We start from the raw sequence: 14,964 nt of genomic DNA on the forward strand, positions 1-14,964 counted from the left end.
GCAAGAGACAGTCTCTGTTCTGAAGAGTTTGCAGTCTAAATACACAGGGAAAGGAAACGTCTAAGTCACAGAGCATGTCGGTGGCACAGCCAGGAACCACACCTAGGTCCCCAGACTCCCAGCCCAGGGGCCTGCCGATGAGAACACTGACTCACTGACTGCACTGTGGGACATTCCATTTCCTTAACCCGATGCAGCTGGGCTCCCCCATGGGCCCAGACCTGCACTGCTGTAAGCATGGCCGGATCCCAATAGACGTGCAGCAAAGTTTTAATGGACGCTTCCCTGTGACGGGGTTTCTTTTGGGAAGGAAGCACACCCGCCTGGCTCACTGGGCAAATCCCTCCTTCCTGGGAGCAGCAGCCTCACCTCCTTTCCAGGAGGTGTTTGCCTCTCCCATGCTGGCCTGGCTGCCGGCTGCGACGGCTGTGACGCGAGGGAATGCCGAGACAGCACACAGCTGACCCCGGAGCGCGGCACGGTGCCACGATCTCGCTCCCGTTCCATGTGAGGCATAGGGGAAGGGAAGGATGAGCGGGCCCTCTTACGCTGAACGCCTGTGGGGCGTGCTTCGTGAAAGCCGCCTGCTTTACTCCCTGATCTGCATTCCCAATACCTTCCCTCCGCCCGCTCGGAAGGGCCCTAAGAGCTTGTCTGCACTTCAGTTTGTTGTGGGTCAACCTGAGGTGTTTTGTGTTAAAGTGCCCTGCGCCCACAAACAAAATATCTCCTTGCCGCTCACCTGCCCAGATGATGGTCTGAAACCAGAGCAACCATGGGAATTATATACATGCATCTGAAGAAGTGGGTATTCACCCATGAAAGTTTATGCTCCAGTACGTCTGTTAGTCTATAAGGTGCCACAGGACTCTTTGCCGCTTTCATGGGAATTATAGAGGCTGATCCTGAGTCTCCATAATTCCATGACCTTCTGGTAGGAACGTATCCCACAATGCACAGCACGGACAGTCCCCGAATGCATACAGACCAGCCGCTGAGCAATGCGCCATGGGATGTCTGCTTAGTGCTCACACTGAAAGAGGGGAGGCCGCATGACACTTGGTGGCGGGAGTGCAATGCAGCACGTACAAACTGATTGTCGTGGATCACTTAACGTGGGGGGAGGGGGGAGGGGAGACCTTGCACCAAGTTAGAAGCGCAGACTTGCCTGCTTTGCCAGTTAACGTACTGAAGGGCAGCTAGGAGGGAGAAGGGCCGATTGCAGATGGCACTGGCTGTCGAAGAGCCTTCTCGGTGCAATTGAAGACTCAGGTCGGGAACCCAAGCACTCCTCCGGTTCCCTTTTGGAAGCTGGCAGGCTGTTGAAAGCTGAAGTGGAGAGCAAAAGAACCATTTGCGGGTGTCGTGCTGGAGGTGGCCTGGCACGGAGCTCCCAAGGCGTGGCCTGACAACATTATCATCCGGCGCACTGAACAGTGCAAGTGGCGGTATCACCCGGAGCAGCTGGAGCCAACCCGCCGCTATTCTGAGCGCACGAAGCAAGCTCCCCAGGAGGCCTCCTCCTCGGCCTGGAATTAGGAAGAGCGCTTCCCAGCGTGCCTGGTGTAGAAATTCCCCTCTAAAAGTAGCATGGCTCCAAATAGCTTGGCATGGGCGATATCAGGCCCAGCTGTCCTGGGTGGGGGGAGGTGATGCATGCCCATGCGGGTCATTTGAAAGATTTAGGTCTGAACGGTTACTATCTATAACTGTCTGGAAGCAACCGTCAATTCAGAACGGGTCGGGTGTCTCTAGCAGCGCCAGTGCTCATGGGCCCAGTGAGGGCCCCACCTGGGAGATTTAGGAAGATTAAAGTTATTCTTGCTAGAAAGAAAAGACATTCCAGGGGGAGAGAATCTCACCATCTGGGGAAACAGCTGAAGTCAAAGAATGTTCAGACTCCCAGCAGACAGAGGAACCGCAGGGGAAAGGGAGCCTGGCATTTTAATTTCCACTCAGCAAAGCCCTGTTTTCCAGCTTTGGCCACCAAGTATTTCCTAGTGGGGAGGGCAGAGGGGGAGCAGTACTTCATAGATCTTACGGGCAGAAAGGACCAGTGTGATCATATAGTTTGGCCTCCCCCATGGCACAGAACCATCCCACACCTCTTCTCCGCTACAAGTCCCAGGCCCGGGTGAGACCACGTCTGCAATACTGAGTCCAGTTCTGGTCCCCCACAGTCGAGGCAGATGAATTCCAACAGGACGCGGTGCAGAGAAGAAGCTAGTAGGGTGATCAGGGGAATGGAGGGCCGACATTATGGACAGAGACTGGAAGAACTGGGCTTGTTTCACCTGGCAAGTGCAGGGGGAGAGGATCTGATTGCTGGGGGACACCAGGGAGGGTGAAGAGCTATTAAAGATAACAGACAACGTTGGAACAAGTAGAAATGGTGATAGACTGTCCAGCAGTGATCTGGGGCTGGGAATGAGACAAGGTTTCCGCCCACCAGAGGAGGGAAGTCCAAGAACAGCTTCCCAAGAGGAGCAGTGGGGGCAAAGACCCTGAAGATGGGGCTGGAGTGGTTTATTTATAGGACTTTAGGGCAGGGTGACCTGCAACAGCTGAGATGGGACTCAATGACCCAGGAGGGTGCCTATGTCTGGTCGCACGAACACTCCTGCCAATCAGCGGTGACTGGGTGTAGCAGTTACTTAGCCTTGGCTGGAGAACAAAACACAGGGACAGCCGCCGCTCTTTGTCTCCCCATCAGAGCGCCAGAGCTCTGAGCCACCCGAGGAATTAGACACAGACAGCCCCTGCCACTCGCTGTGCCGCGCACCCCTGGCACAGATATGCTAGCGTACAAGGCCAACAGCCAGGCAGGACAAGGCACCGGAGGAGCACAGGTCAGAGCTGATCCACACCAAGCACCAAGCCTTAGCTGGCAATGTGAAACGTCAATGCCAACCAATCCAGCTTCTCCTGTGGTTCAGGTCCTCAGCCGGCACAAATCGGCAAGAGGCACCCCATGGAGCAACACTAATTCACACCAACTGGGGCCATTGTCTCCAATGCAGCTGCACTGATTTATACCAGCTGGGGACCTGGCCCCACTGGCTCCAACAGAGCTATGGCCAATTGGCACCAGCTGGAGATCTGCCTAATTAACTCCAATGGAGCGAGGGCCGACAGACTGCAGCTGGAGATCTGGTCCCCCGGCTCCAATGGAGCTTTCATTGACCGATACCAGCTGGGGATGTGTCCCTGCACCCAGGTCCCTTCTGCCAGTCTCTGGAGCGCTGTCTGAGGGATGTTACAGAACCCCAGGCCCTTTTCTAACGGAGTCAGGGATGGCCCCGGTCTCACTGGCCATGCCATGCATGGGCTATTGCTTTAAGGACAGCGACCATGCCCGTGTCTTTGGCACAGGTTGGGGGGGCACTGGCAGGCTGTCCAGCACCCCATTCAGTAACCGGGGGAGTATGACCGGCTTCCTCTGGGAGCTGGGGCCGTATTATACCAATGGAACTGCCATCTGGGGAGCCCTAAAACTACAAAGACGTCTGGCTGGGCCTTGCTGAGACTTCTGGGAGGCCTTCGACTTGGCTCCACAGGACATTTTAATTAAAAAACTAGAACAATATAAAGTGACCATGGCCCACATTAAATGTACTAAACCTGGCTGAGAGGTCTTAACATGTCACTGTAAATGGGCAAGCATCATCGAATGGGGGTGTCTCTAATGGGGACCAGCTGAGATCAGTTCCTTGCCCTTTGCTGTTTAGTAGTTTTATCAGTGACCTGGAAGTGAACCTGATCACTGACAAAGTTTGCAGATGAGGCAAAGATACGGGGAGGGGTAAATAATGAAGAGGACAGGTCACTGATACAGAGAGATCTTGGTAAACTGGGCTCAGGCAAACAATGTATGTTTCAATGCGGCTAAATGCAAATGTGTGCACCTAGGAACAAAGAATGTACATCATTCTTACAGGCTGGGGCACTCTACCCTGGGAAGCCGGGACTGAAAAAGACTTGTGGGTTGTGGGGGATAATCAGCTGATCATGAGCTCTTAGTGTGACTCTGTGGCCAAAACAGCTAATGCGATCCTGGGATGCATAAACAGGGGAATCTCGAGTAGGAGCAGAGAGGTTATTGTAGCTCTGTATTTGACATGGGTGTGACCGCTCCTGGAATCCTGTGTTCAGTTCTAGTGCCTACAACTCAAGAAGGATGTTGATAAATTGGAGAGGGGTCAGAGAAGAGCCACGAGAACGATTAAAGGGGTAGAAAACATGCCTTGTAGAGAGAGACGTAAGGTGCTCAAGAGCAGATTAAAGGGGTGACTTGATCCCAGTCTATATGTACCCACATGGGGAACCAGTGTTTAATAATGGGCTCTTCAGTCTAGCAGAGAAAGGTCTAACAGGATCCCATGGCTGGACGTTACAGCTAGACACATTCAGCCTGGAAGGAAGGGGAACATTTTTGACAGTGAGAGTAACGAGCCATTGGAACCATTTACCAAGGGTTGTGGTAGATTCTCCATCACTGACCATTTTTAAAATCAAGACTGGCTTTGTTTTCTACAAGCTCCGCTGCAGGAAGGATTTGGGGGCTGGTCTCTGGCCTGTGTTCGGAGGCCAGACTAGATGATCACTGTTGTCCCTTTTTGGCCTTGAAATTGAAGAATCCCAACTCCCGCTCCACTGCTCTAGACGCCGGAGAGCTCTACTGCTGATGGCCAGAAACAGGTTTTAAGAAGGAGAAAAAACAAGTGAAAGCCAACTCCAGTCCCAAACAATCCAGCTGAAAACCTCCATAGTCCTTTATCTGGGACTGGCAGAGCTGTACGGCGCCCCTGGGTTATCTCCCAGCCCGTTCCACCCACACCTATGGGAATGCCCTAATCAGAAATACCACGGTTGGCACTTGGCTCAGTACCACTTTGGAGCTTAGAAGCAGCAGCACTGGCTTAGGCTGCAGCCCTGCAGGCTGCTCGGTGCAAGCAGAGTCCAGGTGGGTGGGAGCGGGGCCTGGAGTGGGGGACACACTGTGTGAGTGTGATTCACGTCACATTAAAGTTAATTTCTACAGCCTGGATTCACCAAGGGCAAGTCATGCCTGACTAATCTAATTGCCTTCTATGACGAGATAACTGGCTCTGTGGATGAAGGGAAAGAAGTGGACGTGTTGTTCCTTGACTTTAGCAAAGCTTTTGACACGGTCTCCCACAGTATTCTTGCCAGCAAGTTAAAGAAGTATGGGCTGGATGAATGGACTATAAGGTGGATAGAAAGCTGGCTAGATTGTCGGGCTCAACGGGTAGTGATCAATGGCTCCATGTCTAGTTGGCAGCCGGTATCAAGTGGAGTGCCCCAGGGGTCGGTCCTGGGGCCGGTTTTGTTCAATATCTTCATAAATGATCTGGAGGATGGTGTGGATTGCACCCTCAGCAAGTTTGCAGATGACACTAAACTGGGAGGAGTGGTAGATACGCTGGAGGGGAGGGATAGGATACAGAGGGACCTAGACAAATTGGAGGATTGGGCCAAAAGAAATCTGATGAGGTTCAACAAGGACAAGTGCAGAGTCCTGCACTTAGGACGGAAGAATCCCATGCACCGCTACAGACTAGGGACCGAATGGCTCTGCAGCAGTTCTGCAGAAAAGGACCTAGGGCTTACAGTGGACGAGAAGTTGGATATGAGTCAACAGTGTGCCCTTGTTGCCAAGAAGGCCAATGGCATTTTGGGATGTATAAGTAGGGGCATTGCCAGCAGATCGAGGGACGTGATCGTTCCCCTCTATTCGACATTGGTGAGGCCTCATCTGGAGTACTGTGTCCAGTTTTGGGCCCCACACTACAAGAAGGATGTGGAAAAATTGGAAAGAGTCCAGCAGAGAGCAACAAAAATGATTAGGGTACTGGAACACATGAGTTATGAGGAGAGGCTGAGGGAACTGGGGATGTTTAGTCTTCAGAAGAGAAGAATGAGGGGGGATTTGATAGCTGCTTTCAACTACCTGAAAGGGGGTTCCAAAGAGGATGGATCTAGACTGTTCTCAGTGGTAGCAGATGACAGAACAAGGAGTAATGGTCTCAAGTTGCAGTGGGGGCGATTTAGGTTGGATATTAGGAAAAACTTTTTCACTAAGAGGGTGGTGAAACACTGGAATGCATTACCTAGGGAGGTGGTGGAATCTCCTTTCCTAGAAGTTTTTAAGGTCAGGCTTGACAAAGCCCTGGCTGGGATGATTTAATTGGGGATCGGTCCTGCTTTGAGAAGGGAGTTGGACTAGATGACCTCCTGAGGTCCCTTCCAACCCTGATATTCCATGATTCTATGACAGCAAAAATGCCCGTCAGTTGAAAGCTGCTCAATCGTTTCACTGGTGGGATAACTTGACTGTCTTGCTGGGAGCTACACGGTAGACCCTGCTGCCTCGTACACGTAAGACCCCACATGGCAGCCCACTACCTAGGTCTGTTTGCCATTCCAGACACCTCTTCTTCGTCGATTTATGCAGCCCACTGCACAAGCCTCAAGGTACTTTGCAGCATTACAAAGTGTATGAATATTACAGGCAAAGACCCTCCCCTCCCAGCGCAAATGCAGTCTGACTTCTGCCAGATCTAGTACTCAAAAGTCAGGGACCGGCAAGAGTTAAAGGTGCTTCTTCCGAACATATCGCTCATCCGAGACATTACTGCTTTGAATGGGAGCTGCACTCCACCCTGAACACTTAACAACAAACACAGGAATAGAAAATCATTATAATCCCCAGCTCTTACACAGCGCTTTCCATCAGCACATCTCCAAGCGCTTTATCCCCATTTTTACACATAGGAAACTGAGGCACAAAGAGTCAAAGCCTAAGGTCACTCAACAGCTGAGCTGGGAATAGAATCCAGATGTCCTGAGGCCCAAACCAGTGCTCTTTACACTAGGATACACTCCCTCCCATACATAGGAGCATAGGAATTACCAGCCTGGATCAGACCCTAGCCCCATCCAGTCCCTTGTCCATATTTCTGACAGTGGCTAGTGCCAAATGCTTCAGAAGAAAGTGTAAGACCATGGCAGTAGCAGCTGTGGGATAATCTGCCCCCAGCAATAGGTTTCATCCTGGTCCCTAATAGTAAGAGGGATAACTTCATGTGGCTGTGAGTTCCGCAGGCTAATCACACTGTTTGGAAAAGTATTTCCTTTTACCAGTTTTGCATTTTCCATCTTTTAATGTCATTGAATGCCCCCTTGTCTTTGTGTTAGGAGACAGAGAAAAGAAGCTCTCATCTCCCACCCATTCAGTGTTTTATATCCTTTCATCATGTCTCCTCTTACCTGTCTCTTCTCTAAAATAGCAATCCCAACCTTTTCAAACTCTCTTCCTTGGAGCATTTTTCCAGGCCCTTGGTCAGTCCCATCACCACTGTTCCCTCTAAGCTGTGCGCATGTGCGCACACACACAGATCCCAAACACAGATCCCAAACACAAACACAGATCTGAAACACAGATCCCAAACACCGATCCCAAACACAGATCCCAAACACAAACACAGATCTGAAACACAGATCCCAAATACCGATCCTAAACACAGGTCCCAAACACAAACACAGATCCCAAACACAGATCCGAAACTCCGAAACACAGATCCGAAACACCGCGCGCACAAAAATTTGCACAGAAGCACAATTTGCACAGAAGATATTTTTTGCGCACACGGCCTGTCAGAAATTTGCACAGAATAAATTTTTTGCACACATGGCCTGTCAGAAATTAGAGGGAACATTGCCCATCACCCTGCTCTGATCTCAAGGCACGGACGTGCAGTGAAGCTGAATTTATGTTGCCGAAGTTGAATTTCTTGACTTCTGAGTACTTGATTTTGCCACCTTGTCACAGAGTCCCTGGGCGATGCTCTGGAACTGCTCCCCATGAAGCCAGTCAGGACTCTGGGGAAGTCTCCTTTCTGTGAGCAGCCTGTCTTCAGGACACACAGCTCACACAACTTCCACCTTCCTGGGTCTGACCTCGGAGCATTCAGCATCCTCTGCCCCTCCGTGCGCTTCCCACAGCGAGTCCACTCAGGCGGGGCTCCTGGGGAAGCCAGAGGGTCCTGCACCCCAACTTCGCAGTCAGACGGGACTCTCAGCCAGCCAGTAAAACAGAGGTTTATTAGACGACAGGAACATGGTCTAAAACAGAACTTGTAGGTGCAGAGAACAGGACCCCTCAGCTGGGTCCATTTTGGGGGGCAGTGAGCCAGACAACCACGTCTGCCCTTCACTCCATGTCTCCAACCAGCCCCAAACTGAAACTCCCTCCAGCCCCTCCTCCCCAGGGCTTTGTTCCTTTCCCGGGCCAGGAGGTCACCTGATCCCTTTGTTGTCCAACCCTTTAGCTCTCACCTTGCAGGGGGGAAGGGCCAGGCCATCAGTTGCCAGGAAACAGGGTGTCGGCCATTGTCTGTGTCCAGACCCCTGCACACACCTGCCCTCTAGGGCTCTGCAATGATCATACACCCTTATCCCACCACCTAGATACTTAAGAACTGCCTAGGGGAAACTGAGGCACCCCCACACTATTCAGAGGAAACATTAAGAACAGTCCCACTTTCTCACACACCTTAATTTTATATTTAATTTCCCTAACATTTTAAAGGGACATAGTTCACATGACATGTAGTCTCTACTGAGCATGTGCAAGCAGTGATTTTTAAGAGGCTCAAAGCTGACCAAGTTTGGGGTGCATTTTCACGAGGACGGCATATGTCTGACACCAGGGCTTCCCCTTTGGCAAATTTCAAGCCCCTTCTCCAAAGCATGGGGGTGCTAGGGTTTCTCAACAAAAGGGCTGTAAGAAATTAAGTAAAACAATGTATTTCCCCCTAATCTCATTCTTGGAAACAACTGAACTGCTTTAGCTGAAACTTCCCCCAAAACATCAGATCCCTGACCGTCATAGCCACACCGGCAAAAGTCCTGGTGTAGAACACTCATGCTAGTGTAGCTTATTTCATTAGGGGAACTGCTATAAACTGGCAAATGCACTTTTTGCTGGTATAAATTACATCTCTATGATACCCTTTACTGGCATAGACCAGACCTTCTTTACACAGCTACAATCTTAAAAGCTCTCGAACTGAACCCTCCATCCAGGGCTCAGATCCACAGATGCCTACTTTTATGCTGAGCACTGAAGTCCTTAACACTTTTAAAATTCAGGCTAGAAATAAACAGCAAATTTTTAGCAGCGCCGCTAATTAACTATTGGCCCAGCAGATCTAGGTATGTGGTGGAGTCCGTCAGATTGGATTCTCTTTCTAAAAGCTCTGCTCTGGCTCGGCCCTGGTGAGGGGCTCTGTTCTGGAGGAGGTTGCCTTAGAGGGTCATTATGGTCCCTTGTGGCCTTGAAATGCAGGACTCGCCAAATGGGCTAGTGCCGCTCTTTGTTTTCTTTGCTGGCCAGCTGGCCTTTGGCTTCTTTTTGGCTTCATGCTTGGTCTCGCCTGGCGATATGCGTGCAGTCTGCAGTCAGAGCAACACATTCAGACATGATGTGGTGGACCCTCAAGTGCTCCCTAGAGCTCGAATTAGACCTGCTTTGGCTGCCTTCAGGGGTCTGTGGATAATCTGACCTTGCAGCCATGCCAATGGCCGAATAGTTGATCGCGTAGATGGCAAAACGAAAGAAAAGTCGCGGCCTAATTGAGCTCCAGACTCTTGTTGAAAAGGTCCCTGAACCAAGGTGTCTCAGGTGTTCTTATAAGATGGCCACATTGCGGGACTGGAGTGGACTGGAGCTCTCCAGGCTGCAGCACCAAGGCCTGTGCAAAATCACTTCGCGTGGACGAGCCCCAGAGCCTGCCCCAGCGCCCCTGGATGTCGCAATGGCCTGCAGAGCAGGGAGCAGGTTCTGGCACCTCTTCTCATCCGTGACCTACAGGGGAAAGTAAAATCGGGGGGGGTGTTGTGTTTAATTGAGCTTCTGTTGCCTTTCAAGGCAGCGTGGCTGTTGGAAATGAGGAGGAGGAGCAGCGCCATGTGGCCAGTTCCGCCGCAGTTTGAGCAACACGGGGCCGTTGTGAAGGTAATCCTCAGAGCGCAGGTGGATGGTGCAGTGAGGCAGCGACATGTGCCTGAGGCTGCCCCCGGGGTCTTGCTGCCATCATTAGGCTCCAGAGTGGGTGCTATTAACTCTTTCGGTGCTGACTGTTTTCGGAGCAACGTCCCGCATTGTCGATGGGGAGATGTCGGGGAGCTAGTTGCTGTGAAGTTGTTGCTGGGGTAAGCAGCGAGGGACTCTGGCCCTCCCGCCCCCAACAAAGTCCCCTCCATCTCGCTTCAGCGGGGGTGAGGGCAAGAAGACATGCACCCTTCCCCAGGCCTGGAAAGCCCAGTGTAGTGTGCGCCTCTCCCTCTGAACTATGGGGGAGGAATGGGGGAGACAGCTACGACAGAGACCCTTTCCCTGCCTGTCCCATTGAAAGGCAGCCACCTCTGGGGCAGAACATGGCAGCTGTTTAATACAATACCATCCATTTAAACCCCACACGTCTGTCTGAGAATGTTTCCCCGGCTGCTGTTCCAGGTGGCAGCAAATGTTCCTAAAATGTGTGAGAGATCAGCAGGAAGCAGGTAGGGCTTGGGTAGCTGGTTTGCTCTGCCCACCTGGCAGCGCTCTGTGGTGTTGGTTTCCCCTCTGGTTTGTGTGGGTCTTTCATGTGGCAATGGGGGAGGGAAAATCACTTTTTTAAAGACCCAGGAAAAATGTGATTGGAACCCGGGGCCCAGCTCCTGACTCCAGCTCAGACTCTGTAACTGACTAGATTTGACCTTCAGAGTGGCCCTTAGCAGCTCCCAGCGAGATGCCGCAGCCATCTGGAAGGCAACTAGGGATCCAGGTGAAACTGCCAGGGAAAGGGAGGCTGGCAGCAGGTATTTACCAGTGCTGGGACTGGGCCAGGACCGTTGGGTTCACACGCTTACTCCTTAGGAGAGAGCCACAGGATTCTGAACGACAAGTGGTGAGGGCCTCACTGTCCATCTGATCCAAAAGACAGCAGCCCCAACCCCACCCTGGGGCATTGGATTTCCCCTGGATTCCTCCCTCTAAATACCGGTCAGGGCTGGCCCCGCTGAAGGGCGTGCATTTGGATCGGAGTTGGTCTGGTGCAGCGTGCTTGTCGTCAGGCCACATGCTGTTCTCTCTTGGCAGCTATCAGCTGTTACTGCATGCCCGCTATCTGCTGTCGTTGCAAACACCCCCTGCTAGCCTAGCACGCGTGACGCTTTCCGTTCTTGTCGTGTCCACGAACGCTGCTGGCCTTGAGCCAGGGCTGGCTCCAGGCACCAGCTTTCCAAGCTGGTGCTTGGGGCGGCATTCAGAACGGGGCGGCCGTCCGAGTCCCGTGGCGGCAATTCAGCGGCAGCACCAGCGGTATTGCGACGGTGGCAATGCGGGGGCGACTGCTTGGGGCGGCAAAATTGGTAGAGCCGCCCCTGCTTCCAGCAGGCGCCTTGTAGCATCCTTGCGTGCGGTCATGCTGTGCACGCCAGGTACACGGGGGTGTGTACGCACCTGTCCGCTGTGGGAGTGTGTCCACACCCCAGGCATTTAGCCTAGCCATGCAAGTAGCTCACCTAGTGCAGCGGGACCTGGTGTTGTAGGGTATGTGTCTTCACACTGTCCGCTCCCCACCCGTATTGCCGCCCGGGCGCTGCCCATCCCTGTGCCCACCTGCTGTCAGAGCAGGCACCCACGGAAGCTCAGTGCCATCACCGGGCGCTTTGTGACTACTCGCTCTCCACGGGCATTCAGTGTGCATGCAGAGACTCCTCTTTCTCGCTGCCTGGCTGGTGGGTCTTGCTCCAAATGGTCAGGGTCATGCTGATCACCAGATCAGCTGGGACCTATGGGGGGTGTTTCTCCTTCCTCTGCAGCATGGGAAGCGGTTCGCCTGCTGGGATTGGCTGGCCCACTCTCATCTAATGAGTTCCCTGTCATTGCCTGGGCGGCACCTCGGTCTCTCCTGGTCTCTGCAGGTGGCTCGCAACAGGCTAGACACCTGAAGGCTGAAATGCTTCAAGGCGTTGGGTAGCTGGGTGATGTGGGTGGCCTGTACCAGATCTGATGGTCCCTTCCGGCCTTAAACTGCAGAAACTCCTTGGGCTGGTAGCAGGAGAAATGTGATATTGGACCAAACTTCTGCAGCTCTGTGATGGGGCCGATCGTCAGTGGGTGGAGATTGTCCTAGTTCCAGCTGATGATCTGCCCCTGGGGGAACAGGTGACCCACGGCTCCCTGTGTGCTAGGCTGCCCCCTCTGAGCCACAGATACTCTGAATCTATTACAGCTTCCCCAGAGGGGAAGTGAGTCTGTCGCTCCAGCTGTCCTGCCTTGTGCCTTGTGGGGTGGGTTCTATTCCCAACTCTGTGAGCCTAGACAAATTGCTTCCCTTCTGTGCCTCAGTTTCTCTCGCTCTCTGTTGCAACTGTAAGCATTTTGGGGTGGGGACTGTCCCTTGTTGTGGGGCTAGCACTCAGCCTAACAGTTGCCTGATATCAGTTGGCTAAGCGCTACTATAATACAAATTAGAAACAACGACCGAGGGGCTTATCTGTTCTCCTTTGGCAAGGCTAGAGTTTAGATGAGCCCTGTCACAGAACAGGCCTCTGGAGAAGAATAATAGCGTTGAATGTCGTTACTGCAGGGGATCAAATCGAGTTGACAGCATTCATTTAAATAGTGGCTACTCTCAAACCTTTTAAGTCCTTTTCCATCGCGGTTCTTGAGCAATCACATCTGACAGAGAAGGGCTATGGGCAAGGGCCTTTGTGTAGTGACGGATTCTCTTGGTTCCTGCGCTAATAAAGCAATCAGGCCCTGACTCCCTACGGGACGGCTCAGAAGAGGGCAGCATTAGCTCCAGGGGTTGGCGGGGTGGGCAGCCACCCTTGAGCCTGGCCTGCCACCTTTGCCCCCACCCTGTCACTTGCAAGCCAAGCAAAACGTGAGGAGACCTTCCCCGGCCCTCCTGAGCTTGTCAGTTGCTCTGGTGGTACAAGGAGCAGAGCACAATCCAGGGAGTGGGGACTGAACTTGTGGCTTCTTGATCCACACACTAAACCAGTAGGCGAGACTGTAGCCGCCCCATCAGTTGCTAGCCGTGGCCCAGCCACCACTAGTGGGGACAGCGTGCTGCCTGGAGGGGCTTACCCGGGGCAGCCCATTTCACCCTGATTAGCTCTTCCCCGTGCATCCCGACAAGCCTGCGTTCCGGAGCCATGTGCGTGCACACGTCTCTGGGGGAGCGTGGGGCTCTCAGCAATGCATGCATTTAGTGGGGGTTCTCCCGTGGCCTGGACTCCGACCGCATGGGCCGAGATCATCTAGAGGAGTGACGCTTTTCCTGTCAAACCCGTGGAAACCATGGGCTGATTTGATCGCCATGTTTCCACAGGGAAAGCCATGACAAGGGGACACGTCTCCCCAGTGATTTAGACTATCATAGAATCATAGAAGATTAGGGTTGGAAGAGACCTCAGGAGGTCATCGAGTCCAATCCCCTGCTCAGAGCAGGACCAATCCCCAATTAAATCATCCCAGCCAGGGCTTTGTCAAGCCTGACCTTAAAAACTTCTAAGGATGGAGATTCCACCACCTCCCTAGGTAACCCATTCCAGTGCTTTACAGCCCTCCTAGTGAAGTAGTGTTTCCTAATATCCGACCTAGACCTCCCCCACTGCCACTTGAGACCATTACTCCTTGTTCTGTCAACTGGCACCACTGAGAACAGCCGAGCTCCATCCTCTTTGGAACCCCCCTTCAGGTAGTTAAAGGCTGCTAGCAAATCCCCCCTCACTCTTCTCTTCTGCAGACTAAATAATCCCAGTTCCCTCAGCCTCTCCTCGTAAGTCATATGCCCCAGCCCCCTAATCATTTTGGTTGCCCTCCGCTGGACTCTCTCCAATTTGTCCCCATCCCTTCTGTAGTGGGGGGCCCAAAACTGGACCCAATACTCCAGATGTGGCCTCACCAGTGCCGAATAGAGGGGAATAATCACGTCCCTTGATCTGCTGGCAATGCTCCTACTAATGCAGCCCAATACATAGGCGCCGACTCCATGGGTGCTCCGGGGCTGGAGCACGCACAGAGGAAAAATGGTGGGTGCTGAGCACCCACTGTCAGCCCGCATTAGCTCCCCTCCCCTCCTGCCCACCAGCAGGCCCCCCGGATCAGCACCTCCCCCTCCCTCCTCACACCTCCCGCCCGCCGCAATCAGCTCTTTCGCTGCACCTCCTCCTCCCACCCTGAGTGCACCGCATCCCTGCTCCTCCACCTTCCCACCCAGCCGCTGCCAAACAGCTGTTTGGTGGAGTTAGCAAACTCTGGGAGTGGGGGGAGGAGAGGGAATGTGGTGCACTCAGGGGAGGAGGTGGGGAAGAGGCGGTGTCAGGGTGGGGATTTGGGGAAGGTGTTGGAATAGGGGCAGGAAGGGGGCGAAGTTGGGGTGGGAACTTTGGGGAAGGGGTTGGAATGGGGGTGGGGAAGGGGGGAAGAGGTGGGGAAGGGGCGGAGTGGGGGCGGGGCTGGAGGTAGAGTGGTGAAGAGGTGAAGTTGGTACCTATGGCCCAATATGCCGTTAGCCTTCTTGGCAACAAGGGCCCACTGCTGACTCATATCCAGCTTCTCATCCACTGCTATCCCCAGGTCCTTTTCTGCAGAACTGCTGCTTAGCCAGTCAGTCCCCAGCCTGTAGCGGTGAATGGGATTCTTCCGTCCTAAGTGCAGGACTCTGCACTTGTCCTTGTTGAACTTCATCAGATTTCTTTTGGCCCAATCCTCCAATTTGTCTAGGGCCCTCTGTATCCTATCCCTACCCTCCAGCCTATCTACCTCTTCCCCCCAGCTTAGTGTCATCTGCAAACTTGCTGAGGGTGCAATTTATCCCATCATCTAGATCATTAATAAAGATGTTGAACAAAACCAGCCCCAGAACCGACCCCTGGGGC

At 53.0% G+C, this 14,964-nt stretch overlaps 1 protein-coding gene across 7 annotated transcripts in view; it reads right to left on the reverse strand.

Moving 5' to 3' along the window:
• SPTB (spectrin beta, erythrocytic) overlaps nucleotides 1-14,964 on the reverse strand; it is a 136,507-nt gene that overhangs the window by 96,568 nt on the left and 24,975 nt on the right. Inside the window, exon 1 of one of the 7 annotated variants that reach the window (XM_037899291.2) lies at nucleotides 1,169-1,321. The exons of 5 other annotated variants lie outside the window; for them this stretch is intronic. The gene's annotated coding sequence lies outside the window, so the exon portion shown is untranslated. Of the gene's footprint in view, nucleotides 1-747; nucleotides 1,025-1,168; nucleotides 1,322-14,964 lie in introns of those variants that run through there. One more of the 7 variants, XM_037899290.2, reaches the window with a different exon arrangement.

Source organism: Chelonia mydas, chromosome 6 (assembly GCF_015237465.2).
Source record: "Chelonia mydas isolate rCheMyd1 chromosome 6, rCheMyd1.pri.v2, whole genome shotgun sequence".
Taxonomy (NCBI): domain Eukaryota; kingdom Metazoa; phylum Chordata; order Testudines; family Cheloniidae; genus Chelonia; species Chelonia mydas.